The sequence below is a fragment of the Dromiciops gliroides genome, chromosome 5 (assembly GCF_019393635.1).
Source record: "Dromiciops gliroides isolate mDroGli1 chromosome 5, mDroGli1.pri, whole genome shotgun sequence".
Lineage (NCBI taxonomy): Eukaryota > Metazoa > Chordata > Mammalia > Microbiotheria > Microbiotheriidae > Dromiciops > Dromiciops gliroides.
In genome coordinates, this window is record NC_057865.1 from 53,753,914 (window position 1) to 53,773,865 (window position 19,952).

Below are 19,952 nucleotides of genomic sequence, written 5' to 3' on the forward strand. Positions count from 1 at the left end.
AGAGGGGCCTGGAGTCAGGAATACTCATCTTCCTGAGTTTAAATCTGGCCTCAGACACTTACAAGCTATGTGACCCTTGGCAAGTCCCTTAACCCTATTTGCCTCAGTTTCCTCATCTACAAAATGAACTTAAGAAGGAAATGGCAAACCACTCCAGTGTCTTTGCCAAGAAAACTCCAACTGGGGTCATTAAGAATTGGACATGACTGAAACAACTGAAGAATAACAATATGGTGTGAGTAAAGAGGCTATATCCAGCAATAAGCCAAACATAAAGAAGTATCATAAAATAAATAACCAGAGAGATGTATTCAATAATTCAATTCAACAAACATTTATCAATCAGTTACTATATGCTTGCCATTGGAGAAACAAATGCAGAAAATGAATAATTACTGTTCTCAAGGATCTTACTAGAAAAGAATGTTGGTTGATCAGTTAGTGAGAGTAAGGGATAAAACTAAATGGACAGAATTTGCTGTATTGGCCCTCATGTAATGGGTATAGCTCTAGAGAGCATCAAGCATTTCTTTTCATGGTAGATTTATAGGAGAACATAGACCAGGACCCCATTGAATGGAAAGACATGAATGGGTTGCCACTGAGGTACTCAAACACAAATGAATTTGTGATCTCATCAATGTGAATACTCCCTCCCATGTTACATATCACAACTCATTCATGCTTGCCTATCCTGTGCAACACTCATCCATGTTCTCCCAGAACTTTGCCACAAAATATGCTTGGGGCATTCCTACTTTATCTTCATATCACAAAGATATCAGTAGAGCACACCAGCTGTCTTCAATATTACCATGTAATTAATCCATCTATTGTTTTTCACCTATACATTTCTTAGATTCCATCCTTCATTCCCCTTTTCCTTTGGAATGCCTCATTTTTAATGTTTGTGGCTAGCATGGGAGGGAAACCCGTGGATATGCTTAAATGATAGAAAATTTTGGTACCAAAATTTTCCAGTATATAAAAGTAGAGATATGTATTTTGCAGTAGATTTGGTGGTAGTTTTAATATGTAGTCCTATTATTTACAATTAATAATGGAATATTTTTAATATATTTCCTATTAGTGAAGAGATAAAAGTATCCCACCCATAATAATAATAAAAATTGAAGCTGTTAGCCTACAAATAGTGTAAGCATTTAAATTATATGTATTTCTGCTATAGGAAAGGAACAGAACGGAGTTTAATGCATTTTTTACAGGCTGCAATCTTTTCTACCTCATATAGTGTTAGAGCAATAATAATGATATTCTAATATTAATTTAAGTACAAAATATACATATTGATGAATCATAGTCATATGTTTTTGGGCCTCCTTGCCAAGTTATATTAAAATGACAAATAATTGCAATTGCTTACTAGAGAAATGGCCCAGGCTCGGTAGTCAAAAAGCACATTAGGGACCAACAGTGTCCATTTGTTATCCTTTGTCAGGAAAACATGGCTCTTAATGAAAGTGAATGAAAGGACACTGATTGAGGACAGTGACACTAAACCTCTTTTCCAACAAGAGCCATGACGGGGGTATTAATAAGCAGATTGAGAGCTTAAAGATTCAGCTTTGATCCTTTAGCATTGCAATGGAATCTGGAGTTGTTTTCTTTTTCCCCTATTAAAAATATCTTACAATTTGTGGGGAGAGAAAAAGAACTACAGTATAAAACGTACAGGAAGAATTCCAAAGATAGCAGGGTATCAGAGCCTTCAAGAAGGATTGATTCTTGGAGTGAAGTTATTGATAGGCTGGTGTTTTTTAAAAAAATGGACCCCAATTAATTCAGCAACAAATTCAAATGAAAGTTTTTAAAAAATCTACTATGTGAAAAACACTGGGTTAGGCACTGGGGAGATAAAGATGAAAAATAGCCTTTTTGTTGCCCTTAAGTAATTTGTAATCTTAGGGAAGGGTATGTAAATACAAATAAGTAACAAAAATAAAGAGAAAAAGGAAATTCCATGAAGTTCTCAGAGAATATTTGAAAAGGTAAGGGACACTTTCCACTTCGATAACAGAGAAAGCTTTATGTCTGAGTGCCTTAACAAATAGAATTTCTTTTTCTTTTCTTTTTTTTTTAGTGAGACAATGGGGGTTAAGTGACTTGCCCAGGGTCACACAGCTACTAAGTATCAAGTGTCTGAGGCCGGATTTGAACTCAGGTACTCCTGACTCCAGGGCCAGTGCTCTATCCACTGCACCACCTAGCTGCCCCCCAAAATAGAATTTCAATAGAAAAGGAAGGTTAAATCACAATGAATTAGAAAAATTGAAATGAAATAATTCTTAAATTCCACTTCACATTCAAAAATAATAAAAATAGAACTGATAAATGTTGGAGGGCAACAGACGTACTGATGCATCATGATTGGGAATAATTCTGCAAAGTAGTTTGTAAATACACAAAAAAAAGTTAATAAATAGTGTTTTATCCCTTTGACTGAATTGTACAACTAACTGCTACACCTATTGCCAGAAGAGGTAAGAGAAATAGGAAAAGTCCTATATATATATATACAAAAACATTTGTAGCAGCTCATGTTGTGGTAGCAAAAAGAATCAGAAATGAAAGGGATGTTTGTCATTGAAGAATTGATGAATAAATTGTGGCATATGAATGTGATGGAATACTATCATGCTCCAAGAAGTGAGGAAATAGATTATCTCAGAGAGACCTGGAAGACTTATATGAACTGATGCAGAGAGAATTAAATAGAACCAGGAAAACAATTTATACTCTTGATGTCAATATTACAAAAATGAACAATTTTGAAGATTTTTATAAACTCATAAAGAATGAAATCAACATAACTAGCAGAATAATTTAAAAATAAAAACAATACTGTAAGGCCAAACAACTTTTAAAACTTTAAGAACTATAATTAATAACAATCCATGATTCCAGGTGACCAATGATAAAATATAGTGTATATTTCCTGACAGAAAGTTTATAGATTTAGAGTGTAGAATGAGAAATGTACATTTTTTGGTATATAGTCAGGGAATTTGTTTTACTTTTTATAAGGGATTTGTTATTCTTTTCTACTTTTTTCAAAAGGGAGAAGCTTAGAGAAGAAGAAAATAAATTTATTTTAATGAAAAAAAATAGCTTCAAAATTAGAAAGTTGGAGGGGGGAGGTGCCACAGTGGTGGAATATTGCAAGCCCTTTCAGATGAGGTCACTGTATTATTATTATTTTGTTTAATTGTTTTGCTTAGAAGAGAACTCATGGAGTGGGGGTAACCTAAAGTTTTAAAAGACATAAAATCAAAATATCAATAAAACTTTAAAAAAGAAAAGAAAGTTAAAAAACCCCAACTTTTATTTTTTTGTTCTGACTTGCTAAATATTCATGGTTCCCTTTTTCTCCATAGCTAGCCTTATGTCTTCTTTGCACATATAATGAGGACCTTATTACAAAAAACGTTTCTTCAGGAAATATTTCTGGCCAAGAGAATGGATGGTTTTATATGCCTTAGTGTGTAAAATAAACATAGGAAGATGCGGCATTTAGTTTGGGTGATATTTCAAATAAGTGTTATAGTACAATTAGGAAGTCAGCCATGTACACTCAGGTAATAAATGCTTTTTGAATTGAATTATCAAATACTTCACTTAAGGAAATCCAGGAACTAGAATGAAAAAACATGGTGGATAGCATTTGGGTTAAGATCATTGGAAGCAGAAGCTAAAACAATATTTCTACTAGAGATATTTGTAAAACAAATTAGTAGTTTGTAAAACAGCTCCCAAGCCTGGCATAGAGGCATGCTATAGTTGTGTTCAATTATTAAGTCATCTCCTAGAATTCACTTTTTGGCCCAAGGAGAAAAATAATTTCTTGACTTAGCTTAGTGATAATTTCATTCTTTTGTAGCACTCACATGGAGAATATTTCCATAGAGACAACAAATTCTAGAAATAGCTACAGTAAATGGAATAAATTCTTTCACAAAATGTATCAGTTCAATGGTGTGGAGTGTGTAAGAGAAATTTCTGGGAAAGAGATAGAGGGAGAACTCCCATCTTGACCACTAAGAGGAAGTATGGGGTCAGGTTGCATATCATAGGAATGACCCCTGTGTGACCCTGTGCAAATGACTAAGCCATGTTTGCCTCAGTTTCCTCATCTGTTAAATGAGCTGGAGAAGGAAATGGCTAACAACTACAATATCTTTGCCAAGAAAACCCCAAATGTGGTCATGAAGTGTCAGATGTGATCGAAATGACTGAACAACAACAATAAAAACAACAACAAAGTACTTTTTACCCTAATCCTGCAGGTCTAGCATACCAGGACTCTTAAGAATTGCTCCTTCAGACATTGAAGAATAGGAGCTGCAAGTAGCATGCAGTAGCTCATTGTAGAATGGGCTGGTGAATCTCACACACTTCAATTCCCTGATACCTACCTTTCTTTTCCCCTCCTTCATCCCTGGTGAGGGTATTAATCATTTGTTAATGTTCTGAACTATCCAATTCTGGTTCTCCTCTCTCAGGGAGAGAGAAGATAAGAGGGAAGGAACCAATTTTGTCGCAAGCAGCCCATTGCTTCTCTATGTACAATTAGTCCCTCAATTTCTTGTATTGCTTATATATATATATATATATATATATATATATATATATATAATATCTATCATATATATATGATAGATATATAGATATGTATATATAGGTATATATGTACATATATACATATCTATCTATCATCTATCTATCTAATCTATCCCTCCCTCCCTCCATCCCCCATTCATCCATCTCTCTATCTGTGTGTGTATTCAGGTAACCACCAAAGTAAAACCCTTGTCTCATTTTACCCTTCTAGTCTTTTCCTCTCTCTACACACACACACACACACACACATGCACACACACTCTTGTGATTCAATGACCTTGCTGTTCCTTGCATAAGATACTCCATCTCTCAACTTGGCATTTTTACTGTTCTTGGAATGCTTTCTTTCCTCATCTGTGCCTCCTGGATTACCTTGCTTCCCTTCAATCCCAGCTAAAATCTTTCTTTCTCCCCCCCCCCCCAGGGCAATGAGGGTTAAGTGACTTGCTCAGGGTCACACAGCTAGTAAGTGTCAAGTGTCTGAGGCTGGATTTGAACTCAGGTCCTCCTGAATCCAGGGCAGGTGCTTTATCCACTACACCGCCTAGCTGCCCCTAAAATCTTACTTTCTATAAGAAATCCTTCCTAATTGCTCCCTAATGCTAATGCCATTACTCTGATGTTTTCTACAATTCCTCCCATATATGTCTTATATGTCCATAGTTTGCATATTGTCTCTCCTATTAGAATAGGGACTTCTTGAGAGCAGAGACTTGTATTCCTAGTACATAGCATAGTTCCTGTCTACTATAGTAGACATTTAGTGAAATTTTATTAATTGACTGACGATTAATAACAGCAGTTTTACCATGACTAATGAGGAAAATTATTCATTTTAAAGATTCTTTAAAGATATTTTCTACTTTTTACCTCTTTACTGTTTTCCTTCCAGTTGGAATTTAGAATTTGTGACTTGTTTGGGTCACTTAAGGTTTCTATAATCTGGTTTTTCTTCCTCTTGTTGATCACCATTGGTACAGTGGAAAATTGTTGGACTTTGAGCCACAAGGGCAGGATTGTATCTTGACTCTGCTACACATATTATATGACCCTGAGCAAATTGCTTCACTTCTATGAATTCAATTTCTTCATGTGTAAAATTAAAGACTTTGACTAGATGACCCCTGAGGTACATTTTGGCTTCAAATGCAGGATCCTTTGAATCAGTGTTGCTCACAGCTCTCCAACATCTTCCTCCATAAGATTATGCACTAAACTCATGGTGCTCTGGCTGGCATATTGCTAAGCTTGACAAGGAAATCAAGTGTTTGCTGGTTGAAGTAGTTTCTAGGCTCTTTTGGTCTTTTTCCTTTTAGCAATTGATTTACATCAATTGATTTACATCAATTATACTTTCTTACAAGATGGCAATTTTTAAAAATCAATGTATGCTCTTTTATACCTTTCCTATTTTCCAGAATCAATAATTTGCTTAAATAGATCAGATTAGAGTTGCCTCAAATCTCACAATATCTTCTTAGTTTTACTTTCTTCTAACTTGGCATTGCTTTTCATCTTTGCGTTAATAAGTTTATGGTCTTACTATACACAAATTCTGTAGCTGATTCAAAACTGATTCTGATGTCATCTCCAAAAGTAGAATAGATTTAATTTTTTAATGTTATTCAGGGCTCAACATGTCCAATGTCTTTTGACTCCTAAGGAGAGTATTCATGATGTGCTTGTGTGTGTGTGTGTGTGTGTGTGTGTGTGTGTGTGTGTGTGTGTGTGTGCACATAACATTATGCACATAGTTTACGAAACTTAGGTTTTTCTCTTTTCTCACTCATGAACAATGTGTTCTAATAATAATTTTCATCATTGTTTTCTATGTTCACCTTTGCAGTGAAGTCTCTGAGTATGAAAGGATATATTCATTTAATTCGGAGGATCTTATTTAATTTTCTGTAGAACCTTTCTATGTCCTAATTCTTAGCAACAGATTTTGACACATAAGTTCTAATGATCATTATGTCAATATTTTTGCAAATTATTATTATTATACTGTAAAGTAATCAAATATCTTTTAAAATAATTTTCCTTTTACCTATGAATTCAAGACAAAATCAATTCCTCCTACTTTTTTATTGCCTACAAAGAGGATCTGTAAGCAGTCCTTCCATTTAATTGCAACTTCTTGTCTTTTTCTTCTAAAAATGCCTTAAAGAATTGAGAACTACAAAACAGATGTCATCAGGGTAGGAAGAAATGATAGGCTGATTATGTGGCAAGGATGAAGAATGATAAGTGGACAGTCCAAGTATCTTTGCCTTGTTGGCAGAAAGAGAGAAAGGCCTCTTGCAGAATGGGTCAATCTCCTTTAGCAAGCTTATAGGAAGATGTGGACAAGAATTATTATCAGATGGGTTTGATCATCTTCATTGGAGAGAATATCCAATTTGATGAGATCACAGCTCCATTTCAGTGCTTGATAAAAGAGGATCAAAGAAGAAAAAGTACTTCTGCTTGGTTTTGATGAAATGGGACAAAGAGAAGAAAAAACACCCAACTATTTCTTTTTCCTTTTGTTTTTTCTACTAAGTTAAAAGATCTTTGGACTGGAATGAACAGAACAAAAGTGGCTAAGAGAAAATTGATTCCCAAAATAAGTAGAATAGCTATAGCTACGTCTACTCCTATGCTCTCTCTCTCTCTCTCTCTCTCTCTCTCTCTCTCTCTCTCTCTCTCTCTCTCTCTCTCCACATTATCTGTCCTTCATGAACTTATCAGACGAAGATAAACTTCATCCTAAAATATTGAAACAAATAGTAGGTGTGAGTATTGAACCACTATTAGTAATGTTTGAAGGATTGTAGAGAATGAGAGAGGACAAGTATCCTGATTTTCATAATAGGAGAGAGAATGAAGATTATAGCATCAGGGAACCCTACCAATACCATCAGCTGAGTTGTTGAAGGTCAGAGCTACCAGAACAGGAGAGCCAAATAAGGGAACCTCTTAGTGTTTCCAGTTGGAGTCCTTCCATTCCACGTATACTTAAATATACTCAAGTCTCCAGATGGCTATTGCTTATGTCAGTATCATTAACATCTAAGGACTCTGATTCATATCCTCTCTATTCCCATAGTCAATAACACTATGCATTTTTAGGGATCAGGATGGTTCACATATTGAGTTTCCCAGGTTATCTTGTTTGGAGAAAAATTCCCAGAATCAAGAAGGTTCCCAAAGTATAGCCAAGGAAGGAAAATGTCATCTCCATACCCCTTTAGTTATCCTTAATTGTTTAGACCATTGGTCACTGTTATGTACTCTGTGGCTGCATTCTGACTGAAAGGCCTCTGTTGGGCTGACACCTGAGGCAAGTTTCTTTATTGCTCTTTCCTCTGGTACATAATATCCATCATACACATATTGTTCATAGGCCTTGTATACCAGACGTATACAATGAAGGCAACTACGCAAGGAATTCGCTAGAATTGGCTGCCAAGGAAAAGCTTTCTTTAACTTGAAGTCAAACACAATTAAATTCATATCCCTGGGGAACCTTTGATATAGTTGCTTGAGACAAAGGATTTTCTATAGAAGTTGGTCTCTCCTAGTTGTGTGATATGCAACTCTAGTGCTCTGAATGCTTTGGTAAAAAACTCAGCACCATGTCAAAGAGAAACAGAAGGATCGCCTCTAATTTCATCTTTTATTTTTCCTGCCTTCATACTTCCCAATCTTCAGCTATATGACAACACTATACAACCATTTAAAAAATTCTGGGGAATATCATGAGAAAGCTCTAAACACCAGGGGTGTTCTACCAGGTGTAAAATTCCATTTATGACCTTCTATGCTGAAAAACCATACATGTAAGCATGTGGAAATACAGGAACAACATTTTTTTAAAAAAAATTGATTTTTACTAAACTGACATAAGATTTATTAATGTTTCCTCTAAGCATGGTCAGAGATATTAGCATATGGATAAGGTACAAGGACAAAGAATGAGAAGAGTTGGGTTCTAATTATGATTCTGCTATCATATAATAATGACAGGGGCAGGGGGTGGGAACCATTTAACTTCCCTGGGCCTCATTTTTCTTGTATATAAAGTGATAAAGTTAGACTAGATGATCTCTGAAATACCTTTTAAAAAAATTTTTTTATTAATAAAGTATTTTATTTTTTTCCCATTACATGTAAAGATAGTTCCAAACTCTCGTCCATACAAGCCTTCCAATTTCAGATTTCTCTACCTCCCTCCCCCCTCCCCCCTCCCCCCAGACAGCAGGCAATCTGACACAGGTCATATATATATATATATATATATATATATATACACACACACACACATATACACATACACATATATACACACACATACATACATATATGTATACATATATACACATAATAACATTAAACACATTTCTACATTAGTCATGCCATAAGAGAAAAATCAGAGCAATGACGAAAAACCTCAAAATAGGAAAACAGCACCCAAAACAAAAGAAATAGTATAGTTCACTCAGTATCCATACTCCACAGTTCTTTTTTTTCCCCTGGATTTGGAGATCCTCTTCCATCTGAAATACCTTTTAGCTTTAATAATTTACAGGTATATAAGAAAAGAAGAAAACAGTTAAATCCACTGTTATCCTAATGATTTGGCCTATAGAAGATGCCTTTTCTCTGGAATATTTCACAACTCAAATCTACTTATGATATATTCTTTAGAAATTTCAATAATCTGGTCAAAATTTCTCCTTATTTGTATATAAAAAAGACCTGAACTAGATAAACTCTGAGGTCTTGACCAGGTATGCTGGTATGGAGAATCAGGACATTTTTTTGAACTGGATTTATATGGAGGTTGGTAAGAGAGAGAACATAGTATAGTGGAATGATTATTAGATTATTATTGGGAGAAAAGTTCTGAGTTCAAATCCCATGTAATGGAGATAAAAATAGCATGTATTTCATAAAGTTGTTCTGAAGATCAAGTGATATAATATAAATGAATGATAGCAGCTATGATTAGAATTAGGAGCAGGATGAGGAAGTGATAGAGGAAAGCTGGTTAGGAATTCTGGGGATTTTAAGTCCTGGATAAGGTTGTGTGCATGAAAAGAACATAGAACAAGGGTGATGCTGAAAAGATCTTCTGGTCCACCTTTCTTTATAGGTCCAGGTCAGAGCACCTAGGGAAGATTGTTATCTATCCTCTTTAGAAAAATGTCTTGGGTTGGATAATTCATAGCTTCCCCTTCTTGTTTCCCAGTAGATCACGGTTATTGCTTTAGCCTCATCTGCATGACCTGTCACCAGCTCAATAGTAAATTACAGGGGTTTAGAAAGCTTTCCTCATCTAAAGCAGTGTTGTTTGCTTCCCTATACTTTGTTTTACTGTGAGACCTTCAATGACTGGAATCTAATAACAATGATTTCTCAGCACACCAAGGAGGATGACACAGCAGGAGCTGCAGAGGCAGTAAAGGAGCAGGTGGGGCCACCTGGAGTGTCAGGAAAGATTTCCACTCACATTGGGGCTAATGGCAGCCAGTTCTTTGAGTGGAAGAGACAATATAAACATTGCTTTAAAATGTCTCTTGACAGGCCCCTTTACAAAATGGGAAACAGAGAATGGGGAAGTATATAGGGAGAAAAGGAGTCAAGTGGGACCACCACCCCAGAAAAGCAATTGTGACTTTGGTAGTTCATGGTCTGAGATTCTTGGAGGTATTTTCTCCTGTATGGGAGTTATTGTTCCCCAGGAAGAGAAACTCACAGATTTTTTCCTTTGTTCAGACTAGGGTGAAGACAACTACATTTGCAGGCTGAAGGAAGCCTCAACACATATCACCACCCGGGGACTGTCCAGTATTCAGCTAAATGTGGCAGGTTTGAAATTGGTGAATGCTAGAACCCTCACTATTGAGGCCATTCTCTTACCCAAAGTATTTTTATCAGAAGTTGGGGAACCCTGACAATAGCTTGTGTCTGTAGGGTGTTTATAGTTTACAGTGAGTTTTACGCACAGTAATTTTTTGAGACTGATATTTTATGTATTATTCATTCCATTTTATGGAGGAAGAAACTGCAACTTAGTGATATTAAATGGCTTACAAATGGCTTCAAAAGAGACCTACATCTTCTTATTCCAAGATCACTGCCCTTTTCATTCAGTGCGATTCAATTAAATAATTCAACATTTTAAAAGTACTTACTATAGGTAAGGTGGTGAGATACAATGATAAAAGAACACAGGCTCTACTCTCAAGGAGCTTACAGTTTAATTGAGGTAAGAGATTGAGGATATGAACACAAATCATTATGATGTGAGGAACAGAAACATCAATTCATCAATCAACGAGCATTTACTTTTTTCAATATTAATAGTATTTTCCAGTTACATGTAAAGAAAGTTTTCAACATTTATTCTTATAAGATTTTGAGTTCCAAATTTTTCTCCCTCCTTCCCTTTGCTCTCCCTCCACAAGTCAGCAACCAATGTGACATAGGTTGTATATGTACAATCATGTTAAACATATTTCCACATTAATCATGTTGTGAGGGGGCAGCTAGGTGGCGCAGTGGATAGAGCACCAACCTTGGATTCAGGAGGACCTGAGTTCAAATCTGACCTCAGACACTTAACACTTACTAGCTGTGTGACCCTGGGCAAGTCACTTAACCCCAATTGCCTCACTTTAAAAAAAAAAATCATGTTGTGAAAGAAGAATCAGAACAAAAGGAGAAAACCTCAATACATTTTTAAAAATTGTGAAAATAGTATGATTCAATCTACATTCAGAGAGTATTTTCCATCATAAGTCCTTTGGAATTATCTTGGATTATTGTATTGCCGACAAGAGCCTAGTCTATCATAGCTGATTATCACACAATGTTGCTGTTACTGTGTACAATGTTCTCCTGGTTCTGCTCACTTCACTTGGCATCAGTCCACTTAAGTTTTTTCAAGTCTTTTTTTTTTTAAATCTGCCTGCTCATCATTTCTTATAGCACAATAGTATTCCATTACATTCGTGTACCACAACATGTTTAGTCATTCCCCAACTGATAGGCCTCTACTCAATTTCCAATTCTTTGCCACCATAGCTACTATAAATATTTTTGTACTTGTGGGTCGTTTTGCCTTTTTTATGATATCTTTGGGATACACACCTAGTAGTGGTATTGCTGGGTCAAAGAGTATGCAAACTTTTATAGCCCTTTGGATATAGTTCCAAGTTGCTCTCCAAAATGGTTAGATCAGTTCGCAACTCCACCAACAATGCATTAGTGTTCCAACTTTCCCACAGCTCCAACATTTATCATTTTCCTTTTTTGTCACATTAGCCAATCTGATAGGCATGAGGTGGTACCTCAGAGTTGTTATAATTTGCATTCATCTAATCAATAGTGATTTAGAACATTTTTTCATATGGCTATAGATAGCTTTAATTTCTTCATTTGAAAACTGCTTGTTCATATCCTTTGACTCGATAAACATTTATTACATACCTACTTTGTGCCAGTCACTGTGCTAAACACTAGGGATACAAAGAAACAAAAATAAATCCCAGCCCTCAAGGAATTTACAACCTAATCACATAAGCGAAGAAAATCTAAGGAAAAGTATTATGAGAAATTTGAGATCACATATGCCTGTGGGTAAAGAGATAGTAAGAATAACCTTGCTGAAGGAAATGACATCTAATTTGGGTCTTGAAGAAATGAGAGACTTCAACAGAGATATAAAGGGTTAGTCCATTTTATGCTTGGGTATTAGTCACATGAATAGAAACATAAGTGCAAAAAAAGTCCAAGACAAATTATTATGGAAAATTTGAAATCACTTTTACCTAGGGATAAAGAGGTAATAAGAATTACTTTGAAGGAAGTGATATCTGATTTGGGCTTTGAAGAAAGATGAGGCATTTTTACACAGAGAGGTAAGAAGGCTTAGCCCATTTAATGCCTGGGGGTAAAACACATGAACAAATGTATTCAGGCAGGAGAGAGAAAGATGATGATGGTAAGATCAGAGTCTTAAGTTTGGAAGGGACATCATCTAGTCCAGCATCATTTTACAAATGAGAAAATGGAATCCCAGAAAAGCAAAGGAAATTGCTTGAGGTCACAATGTATGGCAAAGCTAGAACTTGAATCCAGACATTTTAAGACACTCTCTTCTCCATGAAATCTTTCTTGATCCTCCAATTACTAGTTGCATTTCTTCTGGATTATCTTGTACTTTGTATATATATATACTTATATACACATATGTGTATATCTGATATATAAATATGTGTTTATTAACATTATGCTTATGTTGTATATATTTTTATATGTAGTTGTCTCCCTCACTAAAATGTAAGTTGATGATAAATTGGTATTGTTTCATTCTTTGTACTTCTAACGTCAGTGCCCAGCACAGTTTCTGGCACACAGTAAGCACTTAAATACTTGTTGCTTAATTATTACTTATCTTCTGATGTCAAATATAGCCCTCTTTTCAATGGTACTAGGCTGGACGAGAACTGGAGATGGAGCAGAGTACAGTTTGATTGGAGTATAGAAGAGACAAAGGAGATTGGATTGAGTTATGTCTAGATATTTATGTTAGAACAATGTCATGAACACCCTTAAATGACAGAATTTATAGTGTGTCCAGTAGGCAATTGTGGGGATCAATTTTTAATTGGGGAGTGCTAGCTAAGTGACTTGCTGCAATATTGGGGCAAGGAAGGAAACCGGCAGCCTCCTTCAAAACAGAACAAGATTTATTTTAACAAGAACGAACTTAAAAAAAAAAAACAAACACAAACAGGATCAGTAGGATCAAGGGAAAGGAAATAAAATGGGGAAAGGGAAATTATAATAACTTAAAAATACCACTGCCCAGGAATCAGCTGAAAATACGCAGCAGAATGCCTGTCGCTTTCCAGCTTCCACCTCCAATGCTCAATTCTCCTCCCCCAAACCTAGAAACACCCCACACAGCCCCAGCCAATGGGATGGCCGCTCTGACAGTCACATGACTGCCCTCACTAGGCTTCCAATCATTATAATTTTGCCAGGCCCATGTAGGCGTGGCGAGTGGTGATGAGGTGAGGTGCCAGAGCCCTGGCAACAGCTACAACCAGTGGGTGGAGCACCATGTGGTTTGCGGAGCCCCAGGCCAGTACCTGCTGAGGCATAAAAACCTCAAATAACAATTAATTCTTTACACAATGTTAAGTAAGTCTAAAGATTTTTGCATAAGCCAAAATGCCTTTCGAACTAACTAACCAGAACCCTCACTTAATGATATATTCCCTAGTACTTTACTTTTTGGAGAAATAAGTAAATCAATAGAAAATAAGATAATATCGGGGAATTATTAAAACTCCAGGTTCCACTGGTTGCTTTGGGGATAAGAACACTTTTTGGTACATTTTCTCCACCTTCTGCATCTACATATACAGAAATGTATAATAATCATTGATGTTTGGTGTGTTTAAAATGAGGCACTGAAAAATTCTGATTGACCCATGCCATCATTGATATAGTAAACTCCCAGATGAACAAACTTCCAGCAATGCATGTTAGCACCTTCGCTATAAATTTGAAGGTTAGAATTTTAGAATTTTGCCTACCTCATTGAGATGTTTAGTACCTTGCCCTGAGTCCCACAACCAATATGTGTCAGATATGGAACCAGCTGTAAGGCCATCTTTATATCAATTAACACACTGCATCTTTGTGATAGATCACAGAAGTTTTAATGTAATGGCAAAATTTTTTTATTCTTTCTTCTAGTATTTCTTTTCCCAGCATAAACTCAGCATGCTACAAAATAGGCCTTCCCATTCCTTAGGCCTCAAGCTGAGGGTTGAAAATCAAGAGTATGAACTTGTGGGCCTATCTGAATAAAATTCCTTCCTATGTTCCAGAATACTATAAATTGTCTTAGCAGATGAAGAAGCAGATTCCTGAGTCCTGGGAGAGGCAGGGGCAGGTGAGCCAAATCCATTGTGAGATTCAAAATTGGATATACGGAGCATTAAACTCCCCCTATTAACTTTTCCCATATATATATATATATATATATATATATATATATATATATATATATATATATATATATATATATCTCCCAGACCACTCAGAAAAAGAAGCCTCTGAGCTTTAATCTGTGAGGGATTAGTTTTTTTTCTTGGGAATTAATTAGACAACAAAAGGTGATGCCAATTAGGGAGATACAGAAGTAGAAATACAGATGAATGACCTTAGATCTAAACTTAGTCTATTTTTCTTTATAAAACTCACCAAATCCCAAACTGCCCACCAGGCCGAGAACTAGCACACCCAAAGCTGAACACCAACCACGTGTTTCTCAACTCCTCTTACCCATGTGCACGCCACCACGGCTAAGTTTAGCAGCCAGAGAGCACCAACTTCCGTTCCCGCCCTCACTTTTAAGTTCATGTCCCAGAAGATCCTTGTGTTTGAGCTCTCCTCCCAAAAGGGGTGGTCCTTCAAAAGCTGCTTCAGTAGCATGAGCAATCTCTCAAATGATTCAGCTAAAACTTCCGATACTAATCTTTACCACAAATAATTTTTACCACACCATTGAAATCAAAGTAGAACTAAGTTAATTATCAAGGCTAGGACTAGGTAGGACTTTAAGTAGGAGGAAGATAAGGGATATAGATAAAATATCCCATAACTGGTAGTGAGGATTAAGATTAAACCACATGAACCCGCATGAACTATAAACCTTTTCATAGACTACTGAATTCCTTTGTTATCATACTCCATTCCTTTGTAGTGCTTCAGGGTGAATCTCTTTAAAATTTCTGAGTAAACCACCAACTATGCTATTACTACCATTGTCCTACCTTTTCTAGTCTCCTGTTCTCCATGTTTTCTTGAATTTGATGATCTAAACTCATCTTCCAATTCTTTATGTGTCTATCTATAGTCATGTATTAAGACATGATTGATCTGTGATCTCCATAGCATAGGAAACTCATGATGAGAGAAATCCTTTCACCAATACAGATTACTACCCAAGAAGATTAGCAACAAAGATCTGCTTGACATAAGTAGAGGTTAAGTGTCTTGTTGGTTAGCTAGCTAATAAGTGGCAGAGGGATGACTTGAACCCAAGACTTCCAGATTCCTAGTCCAGTACTTTATTCACTGTATCTATACACAATGTCTCTATATCTATAGTAAAATGTAGACTATCTAGCCACATCTGAAAGTAAACCCCTCCATTGTGTTTGTCTACCTTTGACATTAGTCATTACAAAGGCTCTTCAAGGGGCTCTGAAAACTCCTCTTAAGTATAAACTTGGCCAATCAATCCATGGATTACAAAAGGAGGGGAGGAAAATTACTTCTTGACCCCCAACAACCCTGCTTATTTCCTGACACATGAAATTTATTACTCTTTTCTGAGCAGCATAACTACACATGTAATTATTGGTCATAAAATTACCCATAAAAAGCTGTGAAGGAATTTGAATAATTAAAACCGCCTACAGTGATCGGCAGATTAAAAACCTGAAGGGGGGATGTTAATATTTTCCAGCTCTGAGATTGTCTTGTACTTGAAAACCTGTCCTTAGATCCTAAGGAGAACTTGTTGCAGATAGCACATAATTAAATGGGATGTCTAATTGTATTTTGGACTTGATATTTGATTTTCAAATAATACATTATTGATTTTTTAAAAAAACTTCAGTGTTTATACCATGGATAACTAAACATGCTTGTAAATCGCATTTTTACATTAGAGTACAGCATCTGTAACCTGTATTGCTCCCCAGAAACTTTCACCCTCTATACATCCCTGCTGCCCTTTCTTCCTTTTCTCTCTCTCCTCCTCTTCGTTATTCCCTTCCAATCTTGCCCCTCTTCCCCTTTAATTCAATAGGAAAAGCATGCACTGATGCTAAGCAGACAAATGTACTGAAGTCCTGTTAGCATTTAATCTCTTTTTAGATAAATGCAAATATTGCTGTTGGTAGTATTGGAATCTTGTCCAGCAATCACTGGGGGAGCCTGCTCATCCATTTTTCAAGCCATGTCTATTACAATCAGTCACTGAAAAATGTAATCCAGAATATTCGTTCTTGATGAAAACAATAGAATTAAGGCAGAGGGCTTCAGAAAATTGCTTTCATATTCAAGCAGTGCTACAGATACACAGACACCTTGTTGATGATTTTACTGCCCCAGAGAAAATGTATTGCTGCTGCCACAAACCTGTCTTTTGGCACTTTGTCACTTACAAGTGATGATAAAATTGCGACAAAGAGACTTCTTTTTAATCTTATAGGTCACTGCTTGTACTCTGGACAATCCACCCTTTTGTCCTCTCATTTAGGCTTGATAAGGTGGAAAATTCCCTTTAGTTGCTGCTGAGCTTCGTTTAAACAATACCAAGCCAGAACTCTGCAGTTTGGTCTTTGAGTTCCCAAGATGGCTTCTCCAATAACTATGACTTTATGAGTATGAATGCATTTTTCAAAACCAAATTATGGGATGCATTTTGATAGGTCTAAAGGATTCTATAAGCCACCAGAATGGAAGTTAATCTATTTTATGTGATGAAGATCCCTGGATTGTAAAATAATTGTTATTGAGTTTATTTTTTTCCTCATTATAACACTTTATTATTACTAAAAAAACTCACACAAAGGTGTTTTAAACATTTATCCCAATCTTTCAATACATAGTTGTAAAAAGAAATGTACCAAAGATTCTGAATAAATTACTCATTTTCTCTGAGTGTTGATATTTTCTACAAGAGACATCTACAATGTGGCAAATCAGAAAGTGAATGATTAGAATAAGGGTCCTTTTTTTCTTTTTTGTGTTGTGGACTCTTCTGGTTGGTGGTACATTCTATTTCTAAAGCAGGGATTCTTAACCTTTCTGTTATTGACCTCTTTGCCAGTCTGGTAAAGCCTATAGCCTCCTCAGAATAATGTTTTTCAGTGCATAAAATAAGATACATGGGATTATGGATGAAAACAATTATATTGGAATACAGCTATCAAAATAATTTTTTTAAAGTTCACAGACCCCAGGTTAAGAACCTTTGGATTAGACAACAGCCATTATTTTAACCAGCAAGAGAAATATACTTCCAGAGTCATCCATAAGGTCAATGGGACTTTGTTCCAGGGCACCCGTTTTTGAGGTCACTTAAAGAACTTTTAGTCTTCATCACTGTATGAGTAACAGAGCTTAGAGCTTGCTTAACAAGAAGATATAGTTAATTTGCAAATATACCAGATAGTCTGTCTTCTCTTTTTTTTTTTTTTGTGGGGCAATGGGGTTTAAGTGACTGGCCCAGGGTCACACAGCTAGTAAGTGTCAAGTGTCTGAGGCCGGATTTGAACTCAGGTACTCCTAAATCCAGGGCTGGTGCTTTATCCACTGTGCCACCTAGCCGCCCCCTGGTCTGTCTTCTCTTGACATCCATTCCCACCCAGTGTTGCCTTCTCCCCAATAGGAACCCAGCTTTAAAAGTTTATTGAAGGGGCAGCTAGGTGGCACAGTGGATAGAGCACCAGCCCTGGAGTCAGGAGGACCTGAGTTCAAATCTGGCCTCAGACACTTAACACTTACTCTCTGTGTGACCCTGGGCAAGTCGCTAAACCCCAATTGCCTCACCAAAAAAAAAAAAAAGGTTATTGAAGGGTTCACTTTATTCCACTTTCCTCTGGAGAGGTTTTTGCTGCCCAAGGTACAAATACTTCTAGTTACTCTTATATATAGAGAGAGAGAGCCATTCTCTACATATCAAAGTTTCTCTGGAACTTAATCTTTCCATAACATCATGAATTTGTGAACCACAGTTTGGTGTTATTTCACAGTCTCCTGTATTCATTTAAGAAGGAAGTGGGAAGAAAAGATGGTAGAAGTGGCAAGGCATTTTTTATTCAAAAGAACAGAAAACTTGCCCTGCCAAGAGAGCCTTTTACTTCTACTAAGTTGCCAGAAGAGACGATCCAAAATGCCTTTTTTCTCAAATAACTTCCAATGGTTTACAAATGTAAGCTTAAAACATCTCAAATATGTCTAAGATTTCAACAGGTTGTCAGTTTCTTATCCTTATTTTGCAGATGGGAAAACCAAGGAACAGGAAAGCAGACAACTTAGGCAAGTACTCCAGATGGTAGTGGCATTTAAAACACTACAACCTGACTCCAACTTCCAAGTTTCCATTTAATATTACTCCTCTTCATGTATTCAACACTGGCCTATTGGAACTAGTATTCCCCAAATTTAGCCTTCTGATTCTTATCTCCATGCCTTCCCATAGAACAATGGGTCAATTGGCTTTTTTTTTTTTTTTGGTAAGGCAATTGGGGTAAAGTGACTTGCCCAGGGTCACACAGCTAGTAAGCGTCAAGTGTCTGAGGTCGCATTTGAACTCAGGTCCTTCTGACTCCAAGGCCGGTGCTCTATCCACTGCTCCACCTCGCTGCCCCTCAATTGGCTTTTAATGTCACATTTTTTCTAAATGTTAATAACTTTAGGAATTTGAAGCCTGAAAAGCAATCATCATTGTTATTATTTCCCCTTATACTTTAGTAAATGAATCATGTTTAAAGTTTGCATTTTGTTCTTGATCCTCCTACTTATTGAAGACTCCTTCAAAGGAACATTTATATATTTACCTGTTTGCATGTGGTTTCCGTCTAGTAGAATGTATGCTTACTTAGAGCAGAAACCATTTATATTTTGGCTTTGTATCTAGCAAAGTATCTTGCACACAGTAGTTGCTTAATTATAATAATAAGCCAAATGCTTGTTGGATTGGCAGGTCTCCTCATCTGCAGCTTAGAGCTCTTTCCAAAAATATCTGTGTAGCAAAGACTAAGACCATCTTTTAAATAAGAGCTGGGGGTTTTTTTCAGGATAAATTTTTGGCTTATATTGGTTTTGCAAATGGAAGCTTTAAATAGTATAACTTGGTCCCTTTCCATCATTATATTGTAATGGTCTTGAGGGGAAGGACTTCATTATGTCCGTCTGTCTATCTATCTATCTATCTATCTATCTATCTATCTATCTATCTATCTATCTATCTATCTATCTGTCTATCTATCTTTCTATCATCTATCTATCCATCCATTCATCTATCTTTCTATCATCTATCTATCCATCCATTCATCTATCTATCTATTTTTCTATCATCTATCTATCTGCCTTTCTATTCTCTATTCTATTTCTTTCTTATACTACCTTTTAGTGTGGTGTGGTGGTAATAGAGTTGGGAACAAATGGAGGAGATAATGCAGTATTAGCATCAATATGACATAACAACTAACTAGTTGTAGGTAAGACATGAG

At 36.2% G+C, this 19,952-nt stretch overlaps 1 long non-coding RNA gene across 1 annotated transcript in view; it reads left to right on the forward strand.

The window, feature by feature from the left end:
- LOC122729601 overlaps window positions 1-10,562 on the forward strand; it is a 106,237-nt gene extending 95,675 nt beyond the window's left edge. Inside the window, exon 3 of the long non-coding RNA XR_006353341.1 lies at window positions 10,399-10,562. This is a non-coding gene — a long non-coding RNA (uncharacterized LOC122729601). The remainder of the gene's footprint in view (window positions 1-10,398) is intronic.
- Window positions 10,563-19,952: the final 9,390 nt, after the last annotated feature.